The 14656-nt window shown below is 42.3% G+C and overlaps 1 protein-coding gene across 1 annotated transcript in view; it reads left to right on the top strand.

The window, feature by feature from the left end:
- SPTLC3 (serine palmitoyltransferase long chain base subunit 3) overlaps positions 1 to 14656 on the top strand; it is a 131333-nt gene that overhangs the window by 97018 nt on the left and 19659 nt on the right. The window lies entirely within an intron of this gene.

A 14656-nucleotide genomic window follows, 5' to 3' on the forward strand; every position in this document is an offset into this window, starting at 1 on the left:
TGCCAGGCAATCGAGTGAGTGCATTTATGGAAGTAGCAGATTATCCTGGCCCCAGGACTGGTCCCTGAGCCATAAAATCCATGTGCCCCCCCCCACCTCCCAGCTGGTGGGAAGCCTTCCATTGTTGAGTGCAACCTTCCAAGCCTCCTGCTTCAGTACAAGCATGGGGAGATCCATTTCCCAATTTTATTAAAACAGCAGAGTACTTTATTCACATACAAATTTTACCCAGAAGTCTCCTATATACAACAGATGGGAACAGGGCTGAGCTGGTTGAAGTTGTGTCTCTACCTACCTTCATGCTGGCAGCCCCCGAGGTCCTAGTGCTCCCTAGGACACTGGTTTGAAAACCCCCGAGATAGACCTTTCCTTTTCACTAAAACAGGAAAATGGCTTGCAGAAAGATTTTCTTCTTCCATGTAAAATGCAGTGATTGATTGTTCCCCAAAGTCTCTTCCAACCTTGTCTTTGGGTTTTTATGATTCTGTCTCTTGTTGAATCGTCTGCGTGCAAAGGAAATAAAAATCCAATCTAGGGAGTCCATGTGGTGCAATGGTTAAAGGCATAAACTGAAAGCTGCTACCTGGATGTGACTCCTGGGATGCTATTTACTCTTGCTTTAACAAGTGATTTAACTTATCTGTTCACCTCTGAGCAAGTTTACCTCCCAATGTGTCGTTCCTCCCACTGTAAAATTAGGAAAATAATATTGATTGAGCTCATGTTTCTGTGAAAATTAGGTAAATTAAGATATATAAAATTCTTAAAATTATGTCTGAAAACAATTATTTTGTGACCATCTTATAATTGCTCACTACTGTTATTTGCTATTATTATTGAGGTGTTCAAATCTCAGGTGATAAGTATTTGGACCACATAGAGGGATGCTGTAGGAAAGATTCTTATGATGGAAGAGAGGTAAGACTAGATGTCCTCCAAGGCCCTGGATTAGTCAGGATAAGAAAAGTTATGCCACCATAACAAATAAACCCTGAAAATCTCTATGGCTTCCTGGAACCAAAGTTTAGTTCTTGCTCATGCCAAGTCTAATACAAATAGACAACTCTCTGCACAGCTGTCCTCCATGGGGGCAGTGACTCAGGCTACTTGTAGCCTAAGGCTTGGCAGTCTCCTGGTAGAGAAAAGAGGAACATCCGCCTGGAAGAGACACTTACCACCTTGCTTATAGTCCTTTGGCCAAAACTAGGCATATGACCACACCCAAATTTGTGGGAGAGGGAGTTAGTAAATTAAAGGATATGGCAGAGATAAGCAGATAATCTTTCAACCTTTTAAAACCAAAGCTAGAAATAGAGTTGCTCCCATGTGAGCTGTCCTAGTTGCATGAAAAAACTGGTCTGGCACCTCTGGCTTCTCAGGAAGCTATATTGATGATCTTCCTGAACTTCATGCATTTCTTAATGGAAAACAGTTGTTTGAAATTTAAGCTAAAATACGAGTTAAATGAATTGTCCTACAGTGACAAAAATGGTATTATTTTAAAGTTGAATAACTAGGAGGGGTGCCTGGGGATACCTCAGTTAAGTGTCTGAGTGTTGGTTTTGGCTCAGGTCATGATCTGGTGGTTCATGAGTTCGAGCCCCACATCAGGCTCCACACTGACAGTGCAGAGCCTGCTTGGGATTCTCTCTCTCTCTCCCTCTCTCTCTGCCCCTCCCCTCCTTGTGTTCTCTCTCTCATGTAATGAATAAACTGAAAGAAAGAAAGAAAGAAGAAAGAAAGAAAGAAAGAAAGAAAGAAGGAAGAAGAAGAAGAAGAAGGAAGGAAGGAAGGAAGGAAGGAAGTTATCCAAAAATTAGGAGCACTAATTTCTTAAACCTTTTAGTGTATATGCTCTCAGAGTCAGTTAATTTACATGTACCCAACCTGATAATCATTTCCTTGCCTCCTCTGGATTGGTTTACCTCTTCATCACAGACAGAACTCACTCTGTTTATCTGATCACAGATGAAAATCTGCAGAAAAACCACATTGAAAGATTTGATCATTTGTTCTTTGATAGTCTTCTAGCATCAATTTTTCTTCCTCTGAGGTGGGAGATATTTCCCTTGGTTCTCTCTCTTAGCCTTCTAATTAATTAGTTGGTTATTATTCTTTTTACCTCCCAGTTAAACTTTCTCACTTTACTCCTTCTGCCATCTTAATAGGGAAAAGAAAGAAAAAAGAACAGAGAAGGCAATGTGTGGTGTCTGTTTACTAAGAGCCAAGATGGGAGGACCCAAGGGGAAAGACAGGACAATTTCTTTTCAAAGGGATGAACAAAGGAAAGTAGTAGAAAAGAAAATTGACAGAATCATCAGCCAAGTTTCAGATGGTTCTGCCTGACACATCTTTTGAAGAATTCAAAGGCACCAGTGAATATTCATGCTGGCCTCATTTACAACAATGCCTGCTTTAAATGAAATGAATAGGACAGGTTGGGAATATTGCATTAACTCACCCCTTTCTGCTGAGATATACCGACACTCGGGGTAAAGTTGCCCGGAGCTCAAAGGGATGTACTATGTCATGCCAGAGCTGCCTTACAGGATCTGAGAAAGAGAGCCAGGCTCTGAGCCTTCATCTTTGGCCCACTCCACTGCAACTGTGATTGGAGCCTTTCAAGGCTTTGTTTCAGGTTGAGTTTGGGGAGCAGTTGGCCAGATCTGTCCCTTGATGAATATCTTCACTTTAATCTGCAATGCAAAGCCATAGGCTTCAAAGAGAGGCAAGCTACAGGAATAAGGTCAGTGTTCCTTTGAAGCCAAAGTTCAAAGATGAAATAGCAGTCTCAGTGAAATGACAATGTTTATGCACAGCCACCTTCACTCTGCAGCCAGGCTGCTCCTGGAGTTAATGCACACAGAGGGGCTGCAGGCCATGCATGCATTCCACATGCACCAAGGCCCTTTTAATCTCCTGGCCTGTCACATCGTGCTGCACAATAAGCCCAAAGTGGAGATTTGGTTTCTCCATCCTAATGGTGGTTGGGTGGTCCATAAGCCAAGTCGATGCTGTAAGCCCCTTAAAGGCAAGAAATGTGTCTTGAATTAATCTGGTGTTCCTGTGAGTGTCAGACCCGGTGCTCGGCTTAATAAATACGTCATGATTCACCTTCCATCTCACTGGGCTCCTCGATTTCAGGTCAGTGTTTATGCTAAACAAGATCTAGAGGATGTTTATCTCACAGGACTGGAAGCCTGGAATCCATTCCACGCCCATGCGGCAGCTGGAGGGATCACTCAGTATTTGGGATCCTCTGTACCTGACACCACTTTTGAAGGGGTCCGGAAAGATTGCAGCTTGATCATTCTCTTCACCTAGCCGTGGCATAAGCCACCACGGGAGGCTAAGCCCCAAACCATAGCAACCCCCCTAAGAAAGCACTGGCAACAACTGTCTTATTATTTATTTAAATATTTGATTCATATTTTTTAATTAATCAGTAATATTCTTTTTGTACTTCCAATCTTGGCCTCCTTCCGCACTCTCTCTTTCCCCACCCTGGATAATCTTTGCCTTCTCAGAGAATATAGAGGGTGTATCTCATGGAGGATTAAGGGTGTGCACTCTGGAGAAGCTGGTGGCTCAGTCGGTTAAGCTTCTGACTTCAGCTCAGGTTATGATCTCGAGGTTCACAAGTTCAAGCCCTGTGTCAGGCTCTGTGCTGACAGCTCAGAGCCTGGAGCCTGCTTCGGATTGTGTGCTCCCTCTCTCTCTCTGTCCCTCCCCTGCTTGTGCTCTCTGTCTCTCAAAAATAAAAAAAAGTTTAAAAAAAATGGGTGTGTGCAATCTGCGGCCAGACTGCATATAGCCCAGTCTCCCTGCCACCCTTGTTCTGTGACCGGCAAGCTACTTAGTCTTGCTTAGCCTTGGTCCCTTATCTTTAATTGGGGTCATACATAGGCATAAATAATGTGAGGGACTTAGCACGATGCTTGATACATAGTAAATACTCAATTAAAGCTAACAGTTACTATTATTTTAACTCATCTGCTTTCTGTCCTCCAAATTTTCAATAGTTTTTACTCATTCTAGGATTCTGCCTTTCTCTTAGACCTCCACCTACTCCATCAGCAAATCCCACAGCACATCCTTTGATGTATGTCCAGAATCTGGTCCCTTCTTGCCAGCCCCAACTCTACCTGTCAGCTCCCACCTGGATTACTGGAGTATCCTCCTGAATATTCTTTCCATTCTGCTCTTGCCTTTTGATGACTTGTTTTCCATACAGAAACCAAAGCAATCTTTTAAAGAAATGTAACTCAGAATACCCCTAGTGCAAAACTTTTCATTGCTTCCCATCTTACTGGAGTGTGGAGTTCAGAATGTGGTCTTCAAGGCTTCTCCTGATAAGGTCTTCTGTTTTCCCACCATCTTTCCACCATCAGTCCACTCCAAGCAGCTGGCATCCTCATTCTTCAGGGAAGGGCTCCTGCAGCGGGTCTTTGCCCTTGTTGGTCTCTCCAGACCAGCATTTCTGACCAATATCTGTGTGGCCCACTCCCTCACATTTCTGGCATCTTTGCCAAACATCAGCTGTGAGGGGAGCGACCCTATCCTAAACTACACTCTCTCCTTACCTTGCTTTAGTCTCCATGGCATTTATGAGCACCTGAAAAATTATATATGCGTCTCATTTTTCGTTTTCCCTCATTAGAATGTAAACTCCAGGTAAACAAGCATTTTGTCCATTTTATTCATTACACTGAGAATAGTGCCTGGCAGTTACAGTTTCTCAACAAATACTTGTTCAAATACAGAATCCTCTCTTTCCCTTTTAGCCCAGCAAATAAATGACTAGTCTCCACATCTCTGTGCTTGATTCTCTCCCTCCCCACCTTCTATAGGCACTGCCTCTTTTCTCAGGGGTGTTCATTTCCTTCATCCTAAAAAGTTTTCCCTTATCCCTTCTTCCTCTTCCAACAGCAAGCAAGTTGCCTGTCTTCCATTGCTACAGACCTTCCTGAAACACTGATTGGTTCTGCCTGCTTCCCCTCCTCCTCCCCACTCAGTTTTCAGCAACTTCATCTCATCCTCTTCCCATTTCCATGGACTCTGCTCCCTCCAAGGTCACCCCTGCTCACCTACTCCACTGGCCCTTCCCCAGCCAGACTGGTCTGACCTCTCTACCTCTTCTTCTCTTTGCAGTCTACCCTTAGTTGTGCAGACACTCTTCTTTTCTGGTTCCTTTTTTATTTTTCTGTCTGTTCTTCCCCCCCCCCCCTTTTCTCTCTCTCTCTTTTAGGGCTTTTTTATTTATTTTTAAGAGAGAGGCAGAGAACAAGCAGGACAGGTGCAGAAAGAGAGGGGGAGAGAGAATCCGAAGCAGGCTCTGAGGTGTCAGCCCAGAGCCCAATTCGGGGCTGGATCCCATGAACTGCAAGATCATGACCTGAGCCGAAACCAAGAGTCAGATGCTTAACAGACTGAGCCGCCCAGGCACCCCCCACTTCCCTTCTCTGTTAGACATGTTCCCTGTCTTCATTTGCCAGAATTTCATCCTCTGTTTTCTTTACATTTCCCTCTGCATAAGCACACCCCCCCACACACCCTATCCTTTCCCTTATGCAGAAACATGGGTCTCAGATCTGAGCCTGTATCATAATCACCTGGAGAGATAGTGGAAATGGATTGCCAACAGTTTCTGACTCAGAAATGCTTGTTGCACGTCTCACAAGCTTCCAAGCAATGCTGATACTGTGGCCCCAGGGACCACACTTTGAGAATCACAGCTGTATGATGATCTGTAGTCATTTTCTCCCTCCCATCGGATTCTCCCATCACTCCATGAAACATGAAGTGATGATAGGTGACACGTAGACAACCTTTTCAGACATTGGTGACATTATAATTAGAATATAAAAGTAATGAGCAAAGCTAGATGTAGACATAGGGCAAGAATCCCACGAAAGAGGCTTGACCATGGTGGGCAAGTTCAATGCTGAGATGGCTGATATTAAATATTCAAAGATTTCTGCTTGACTCTTTTGATGAAAAGATGGCCCAGAACAGATATTTTATCATCATCTGTATTATGGCCAATGCACAATTAGGGCTTAGCACATTTCTTTTCAATTCAACTTGGAGAATATGTTTTGGAAGCCTACTATGTATCAGGCACTGTGCTTACCACCAGTGATATGAAGATGATGGTTTCTATTCATAAGAAATCCACAATCCATTAGTGCCTGATAGCCAAGGGCTTTGTGCCCTCATGAGATACTTGTGCTCACAATAGCCTCTCCCTTAAACTTGTGCTTCCATATAACTTTTTGAAGTACATAAAGTCATTAAGAGTTCATGATCACAATACTGATTATGTTGTTTGATTTGATAGTAGACATCTGACAGAGAGACTGCCATTTCTCTAATAAGTCGTGTCTCTTGGGTTGGACAAGGTACAATAATTACTTCAAGTCTTAGTGCATCTTCAATAGGTGGAATCCATTTGGTGAGAAAGGAGATCCCCAATGGGCAACTGCTAAGTTTAAATTAAATTATGACAAATGAAGTTTAATAAGTTAAAATAAATTATGACAAAGTATTTCATATTCATAACTTGGGAAGAATGGCTTTTCCTGTAAATACATGGGGTCTGCTTGACTTTGCACTATAATTGTCAGCCTCCTATTGGCTACTCATTTCCCTGCTGTGATTGTTACAATTTTAATGACATGGTGTGGAAATGATATTGACACTCTTCTAAATAAACATGGTCTACTCAACCTGATATATCTATTGAATATCAGACTAAGATTTTGGAATACCTTCAATTTCAGGTCAGGATGAAATAGCAACTATATTCTTATCAAGCACTTACTTGCCTCCTTGCCAACCCGCAGCCTATAGACCAATTTATCCAAATATCTAAGTTTAATCCAGACATGTAATATTTTTACTTTTTATGGAAATCAATTTTTTTGATATAAAACTTAACCAGAGATAGGAATAGTTTTGGAACAATTCTAGCTATAATTAACAAGTCAGTACTTAAATTTGAATCATTCCATTGGCTAACTCAGTTCTTATTTCACCAAAATGACTTGTGGTAAAATCATAATATCCATGATGTAACCATCCTTCTCCCTTCTGGTTCTTCAGGGCTAGGCTGTTGAGATGGTCACCAACTTTTTGAATCACAAAATGTCTTTTTGCTATCATATGTGTGAAAATATTTGATGTTTATAATTGAGTGGCCAGTAGTATCCCTAGAAATGAAAACAATAGTGTGAAAACAATTTTTACTTACAAGAAAAAATAAAGACAGAATACCAATTCATAATGTATAATACCCAATTTCAGTAGACTACACCTTTATTATTGTTAATAAAATATCCTATGCTTATACAATAAAGTTAAGAAAAATGAAATTCTCTTTTTTTCTTCAAAGTCATACTTGTCCCTTTTTACCCTTAAACAGGGAGTTTCGGGGTAACAGCAGAGATGTGTCTGGATACTGTGTAGGTAGAGGAAAAACTAAAAGTAAAATTAAGATGAAATAATAAGGGGTGCCTGGGTGGCTCAGTCGATTAAGTGTCCCACTTTGACTCAGGTGATGATCTCGTGGTTTGTGAGTTTAGCCCCAAGTCGGGCTCTGTGCTGACAGCTTAGAGCCTGGAGCCTGCTTCAGATTCTGTGTGTCTCCCTCTCTCTGCCCCTCCCCTGCTCGTGCTCAGTCTCTCTCTCTCTCAAAAATAAATATTAAAAAAAAAAGATGAAACAATGATTTACGTTCTTCTTGGAAATAAGGCAATTCATCATACCCGATCCTCAAAAAGATGGGAATTTCACAGGGTGGGGTTTTTTTTGTTTGGTTGTTTTTTTTTATTTTTTATTAATTTTTTTAACATTTTTATTTTTGAGAGACAGAGAGAGACAGAGTATGAGCAGGGGAGGGGTAGAGATAAAGGGAGACACAGAATCCCAAGCAGGCTCCAGGCTCTGAGATGTCAGCACAGAGTCTGACACGGGGCTCAAACCCATGAACCATTATTAGATCATGACTTCAGCTGAAGTCAGATGCTTAACCAACTGAGCCACCAAGGCACCCCTCAACAATAGGGTGTTTTATCTTTTTAATTTAATATGTTTTCTAAATTTTTTAAAGTTTGAGAGAGAGAGAGAGTGAACACACACACACACACACACACACACACTCATGTGTGGGGGAGGGGCAGAGAGAGGAAGAGACAGAATCCCAAGTAGGCTCCACGCTGTCAGGCAGACCCCACTGTGGGGCTCAAACTCATGAACCATGAGTTTGTGACCTGAGCTGAGATCAAGATTTAGACACTCAACCAACTGAGCCACCCAGGCACCCCTAATTTAATATATTTTCTGAATATAGTACACAGACATTATTACTACAAAAGATAACACAGCCACAATATTACTCATATCCTTCCTTGATCATATTAGATACTACCAATCAAACTTAGATATTATCAAAATCATTACCTCAATTCTCCACTTTCAATATGAATAAAAAGCTTAACAAGCCTAACAGAGCATGGAAACCTAGGTTTTGGTGAATTTGAGCAATAAGGCTAAGGAAGGATGGGGACACTGAATCTGCAAATGCAAGCTAAGTACCTCCAGCCATTGTGCCAATACAGGAAATTCTTCCTCAAGCTGGCCTCCTTTGCCTGTCGGCAAATCAAAACAGTGATGGGCCCAGGATCTGAGAAGGAAGTATTAAATAGACACGCTCCCCAACAGAGGGCCTCCTGACACTAAATCTTTCTGAGATTTTTATTTCCTGCATGACTTGGGAAGTATTCAAATAACGCTCCATCTGTGAAGAAGTCCTTACCTGGGCCTCAGAACTCTGCACATCCCATGCTGCCTTTGGCAGGGTTGGGGAATGAAGGCTCTCAGCTAATGGGGTCGCTCTCCTCTTTCCCTCTGAGTATCAGCCTCTGGGATGGAGAGGCTCTCCGTGCCTGAAATGAGGAGGGGATGTCTTTTAAATCTACATTTGGTTATATTTTTTTAATGTTTATTTATTTTTGAAAGAGAGAGAGCAGGGTGGGGGGAACAGAGAGAGAGGGGGACAGAGGATCCTAAGTGGTCTCTGTGCTGACAGCAGAGAGCCCAGCCCAATGCAGGGTTCAAACTCATGAACCGTGAGATCATGACCTGAGCTGAATTTGGATGCTTAAATGATTGAGCCACCCAGACACCACTACATTTGATTATGCCATGGTGTCACTATTTTATGGTAACATTGTTTATTCTAAAATTAAAATTGGGTAGTCTGTCCCTTCATTGCAAAATCCCCAGTTCTATTCACTGAGAATATCTGAGGGGCTAAAGATGACTCGTTTCTATGCAAAAAGCAACAGCTAATGGAAAAGGAGCATACATTCTGTTAGTTGAACGAGTTTAGATTATGTTCGAAATCACAGATAAATCAAAAATTGTCACTGATAAAATTTTTCTTAGCCTGACAAATCTATCTTCAAAATGAAAGAAAACAACTGGGACTTTCTCTGATTCCCTGGAGGCTTGCCACATTTCCTCATGTTGATTCCTCGACCACCATATAAGACCTTCCTTGCTCCGGACCCCAGACACAAATGCCCTTATGCTTTCTGCCATTCCAGCTCATCTCTCAGAACAGTCTCAGAACTAAACTCAGGGTCTTGAAATGGGGGTTCATGCTGGAGTGACCTTTCTAACTCCTGCCACCAACCCAGAGGGATCTCCCCTAACCACCCTTTTTAAAATATCACCCTCTTCTTTGTGGGTTACTCTCTTTACTCACCTGTTCTGCACCATGTTTCTTCATAGCACTTGCACCACCTGGAATTGTATACTTGCTTCCCTGGTTATCATCTGTCTCCCTCAGGAGAACACAAATGCTGTGAGGGCAAGGACACTGTCCCCGGCCTCAAGCAGTACATGTTGACTGAATGAATGACTGCATTCAGTGTAAGCTTTGGCCATATCCCATCAACTATTCACCAGGAATTGGTAGCTTCTTTATGTGTGTTCATGATGTTTCCTCTCTCTGGAAGGTGTTCATCTCTCCCCACAACCCACTTATACCCATTCTTTATCTCCTAACCCCTATTCAGCCTTCTAAGCCCTATCTCAATGACTGCAGTCAGAAAATATTCCTTCCCTCCTCCATCTCCTGCAATTTTCCCCTCCTCCAATGTTAGTCACACACTCCCAACCCAGCCCTCCAAGTAGTTAGTGATTGGTTAATTAATTGTGCTTTAAGTATCAAATATGTAAGTGAATGAATAGATTTGGGGCCATGCAGATTTCCTGGACAAGGCTTAGAATCTAATCACCACCTATCAACAATTATGATATCGTTTCTTTATAGGTTACCTATAGAATTACTTTGGTTCAAATACTGGAGTTAGAATCACTTCCTTGACAAGTACATGTGTGGACCAAATCTAGAGTTCCTTTTCTATTCTTTTGATAAATGAATGTTTTTATATTATTACATATACTAAGACTTTGTCTAGACACCGTTGAATACAGAGGTGAGTAAGCTGGGTAATTCAAGCCAATGATACCCAAAAAGCAGAAGTAAAAAATGGAGTTTTTCATTTAATTATACAAGCAGTTAGCTGAATCCCTTACTTAACATTTCCTATGGAGACATCCAAAGCTCAAAAGTGCATGTGACTTTTTTATACACAGTAATCAGCAAGACCTGGCCACCAGCTAATCCTCTCCATCCAAGGCAAAGTACATATCTAAAATAGAGAAGAGTAGGTTTATTCTTAGGCATCCAAAATGGCATTTTCCACTGAATATGCTGGAGGAACCCCCATCTCTTCCCTCCTCCATCTTAATGATGATTTGCACTTAGGATCTTTTTCAATCAAGAAACTTCATGTTTTCATGACATTACTTGGTGACTAGTAATGAGAGGTTGAGAAACTAAAATTCCTGCAGAAAAATTACAGTTTCCCTTTACACCATAGAGTCAATGAAAAGTAGAAGAGTGTTAGGATTTTAAATCCTTGAAAGTTTTCATGGTATATACAGTCTTATAAGGCTAGTGTTAGTTAAAGTAATTCATTCTTGTAACAGATAAGTCCCAATATATTAGTGACTTAACACAATAGAAATTTATTTTTTGGCCATATAAAGTCCAAAATGGGTGTTCCTGTTGGACAGGTAGTTCTCTTCCAGGAATCCAGCCTCCTTCCATCTTGTCGCTTCTCCAGCTTCAACATATGGCTTCCAAGCTTGCCACTGAAGAGGAAGAATAGAGCATGGTGTATATAATGTTTTTATGGGCCATGACTGGAAAGGCACATTTCATTTCTGCCCACATTCTATTGGCCATAACTCTATTGGCCACATGACCTTGCCTGACCACAAAGGAGCCACGGAAATGAAGTAACTGTCTGCCTAGAAGGAAATGGGTTCAGTGAATAGCTAGCCAGTCTTTGCCACAGTACTTAACCTCAGTCCAGGACATTCTTTCCCCAGACTTTTGATGGATGTATACTGTAGGAAGACACTGTATACTTTAGACAGTTTCCCAGTCTTTCTCTATTGACTTAGTAAATAAACTCTTGACCAGGAATGGAATAAAAGTAGCTAAGAAAAGAAGAAAAACAAAGTCCAAAGAACCGAAGATGAGCCTCTTTCCCTTTTATAGGGACTCTCAGAGCTCTGAGTCTGGATTTTAGTACAACCATTTCTGCTTCTTTTGCACAGAACCTAGTCCCAGGCCATGGCAGTTATCAAGATCATTATCATTATTATGTTGCTAAATTCCTCAATACTGTGCACTTTTTGGAGACAGAAAATGGACCCTGGGCATAATGCTTCTCCAGGAGAAATTAAAATGGCATGAAATTGGGACAGCTCTGGACGTCAGGCCAGAACAGAGAAGAATGTATATTTTGGAAATAGTAACATATTCCCAGACAAGTAGGACTTTTTTTTTTTTTTTTTTTGGAATGGGAAATGTGATGAGACAGAATATTTTAAGTTGCAATTTAAAACATGCAGTTTATACACATGAACCGATTTAGGCTAGTTATCTAAAATGGATGTGTTCATTTTGAGTCACCCCAACCCTGTCACACAGCCACCCTTGGGTTCTTTGGGGACCGTGAACTCAAAGGGGGCTAAGTAGTTCTGAACAAGCACTGAACCTCTGATGCTCATCATACCAGCACCCAGCAGTTGGCTGGTCAATGTGACTCATCACAAGAGGTGACTGAATTCTGTGCACTCAGAGAAATAAAACTAGAGCATTCATATCAACATTGAGTTCATATGAATATACGGTCCTGCCCAACTTCTCTTGAGGCATTTCATCTACTTTGAGAAGCACTAGTTCACGTATATTATCTCTACATGGGTAAGTTCACACCAGATCATTCATACTGGCCCATATCTGAAATTTGAAAAAAAAAATCTGAAGGCTTAAACTCTATTTTTTATTCAACTATTAGGAAAAAGAGGAATAAAATGGCAAGGTCTTTCAAGGAAATTCATTAATTTCCTTTTTTTTTTTTAACCCTCTGAAGAGATAAAGGGATCTAAAGATAAAGGGAAAAAAAGTGAGGCTTATCATATCATGCATTCGAACTGGAAAATACAAGCATGCCTCATCTTTAAATCATTTTGTATGGATTAATTCCTTCATCCTGGTCATTTGTGAACTTCTATCATGAGATTGGCAGGTGAGGTGTTGACCTTGCTTCTAACCCCACGTGGACTTGGAGAAAGTGGCACCCGTGCCTTCCAGCTGTGACCTTGGACCTTTGCTCTGGGTCCTGGAACAGGGCACACATATTTTTACACTTGAGTTTGATAGGTTTAAAAATGGGAATGACTAAACTGGGAAGATTTAGCATTGGGGAGGGGGAGTGGGAGGACTACACTGGGTGACAGCAGTTTGTTCTCCAGTCAAACTTTCTCACTTTCTTACTGCTTGTATTTGACATGAGATCCATTCACAAACTCCCCTTATAGGCTGTTGCTTTTCTTCAGTGCTGTGTGGGAGCTGAAAACTACCCTAATCCGTCCACATCATCAAGCTCATCTGGGGCTGTTCTTACTAATATACTCTTCAGCAGGAATTCTGTTTCTTCCTCAAAGGAGGAAGAGGTAGGGAAAACCAAAAAAGAACTCTGGTTGGGGCAAAGAAATTCTAATAATTAGATATGGGGATTTAAAAGGTCTCTCACTTCTTAGCACCTACCGGGGGCAGAGAGCAGGCAGAAAAGTCAGCTTTCCTACAATTTCTTTTCCCCCCTCAAACCTGGCAACATGCTGTTAGCTCTGTCTCTTGGAAGTCACTCAGTGAATGCCAGAGGAGTGCACAGAGAACCCACCTGGAACGGGGCCATCAGAGGGCCCCGGCATTGTTGAGGGAGGAATTAGCTGCTGCTTCCTGAAGATATGTGCTTGGTTACCCGCTGGGGACCAGACAGGGGTAGAGAAAGAGACTCGGGGCTTTCTGTGTTTTCTAAAGGTTTCAGGCCACTGGCATTTCAGCAACAGCTAATACAAAACAGATGGCCAGGCGCTACGCTCCGCTGGCTTTCAACTGAGGGGCTGCCTCCATTGTGATTAATCACCTGTGCTGGGGGGTAAAAAGTCCTACCTGGCCTTTTTGTATGCATGGACCTCAGGTTGGGGTGAGCGAGCGAAGTGACAGGCATCGCCTCTCTGCCCTGGTGCTGCTTATGTGTACGTAGGACAACGTGCATTTATCCAATAAACACAGAATGAGCCAGCAAACTGAACTCCAGCGAGCAGAGGAAGCTGGTCTGGTTGTGCAGGAGTGGCTCGCAAAACCCGCCCCTTTGTTATTTCACCTTAGGAGTTAGGCAAGGGTAGAGGTTTAGGGCAGCTCAGTAAATTCTGCACTTGCTTGGAGGCCTTAAAACATTTCCCTAGCAAGAGTGTAAAGAGAATCTGTGTGTCTTTTAGATGGCACTGGGGCAAAAGGTTAGTGTGGCCACTTCCTTCCACCCTCCCCACAAACAAGATATCCTTTTACACCGTGAGCCCTACAGAAGCTTCCTCTTCGCTTTTGTCTCCTCTGTATGGCTGGACTCTGAGATGGGGGAGTTTGTGATGGAGCACACATGAAATTCCATGTTAGCTCAACACAACAGAAGGAAAGAACATGATTCCAGCTGTAGCATCTTAGAGGGTGAAGGGGAGCTGCTGTTCCACATTGATCCTTGTTTTTCCACTGGGTCATTTTCAGCCAAGCAGCAAAAACTCCCAAATGCAGCCGATGCCATGCCCCAGCCCCTCTCTTGTCAGGACAAGTTGCAGAGAAAACCAGCTATGCTACCAGCCACAGCTGGGGAGGATTAAGCAGGTGGATTTGTGCCTGGAGAAGCCCAGCGTGTGCTTGGGGCTAGAAAGAATGAATGTATTACTTTTCTATTTCTGCATAACAAATGACCACAAATTTAGCGGCTTAAAACAACATCATTTATTATCTCAGTCTCCTTGGGTCAGGAGTCGGGGCACAGTTTGTTCTCTGCTCAAGGTTCTCACAAGGCCAAATCAAGGTGTCTGCAGCTGGCCTCTTTTCTGGAGCTCAGGTTCCTCTCCCAAGCTCACATGTTTGTGGCAGACTCTAGTTTGGGGGGTTGCGAGAGGGAGGTCCCCATTTCCTTGCCAGCTGTGAGCCAGACCCTCT

This window comes from Prionailurus viverrinus, chromosome A3 (genome assembly GCF_022837055.1).
Source record: "Prionailurus viverrinus isolate Anna chromosome A3, UM_Priviv_1.0, whole genome shotgun sequence".
Classification (NCBI taxonomy): Eukaryota; Metazoa; Chordata; class Mammalia; order Carnivora; family Felidae; genus Prionailurus; species Prionailurus viverrinus.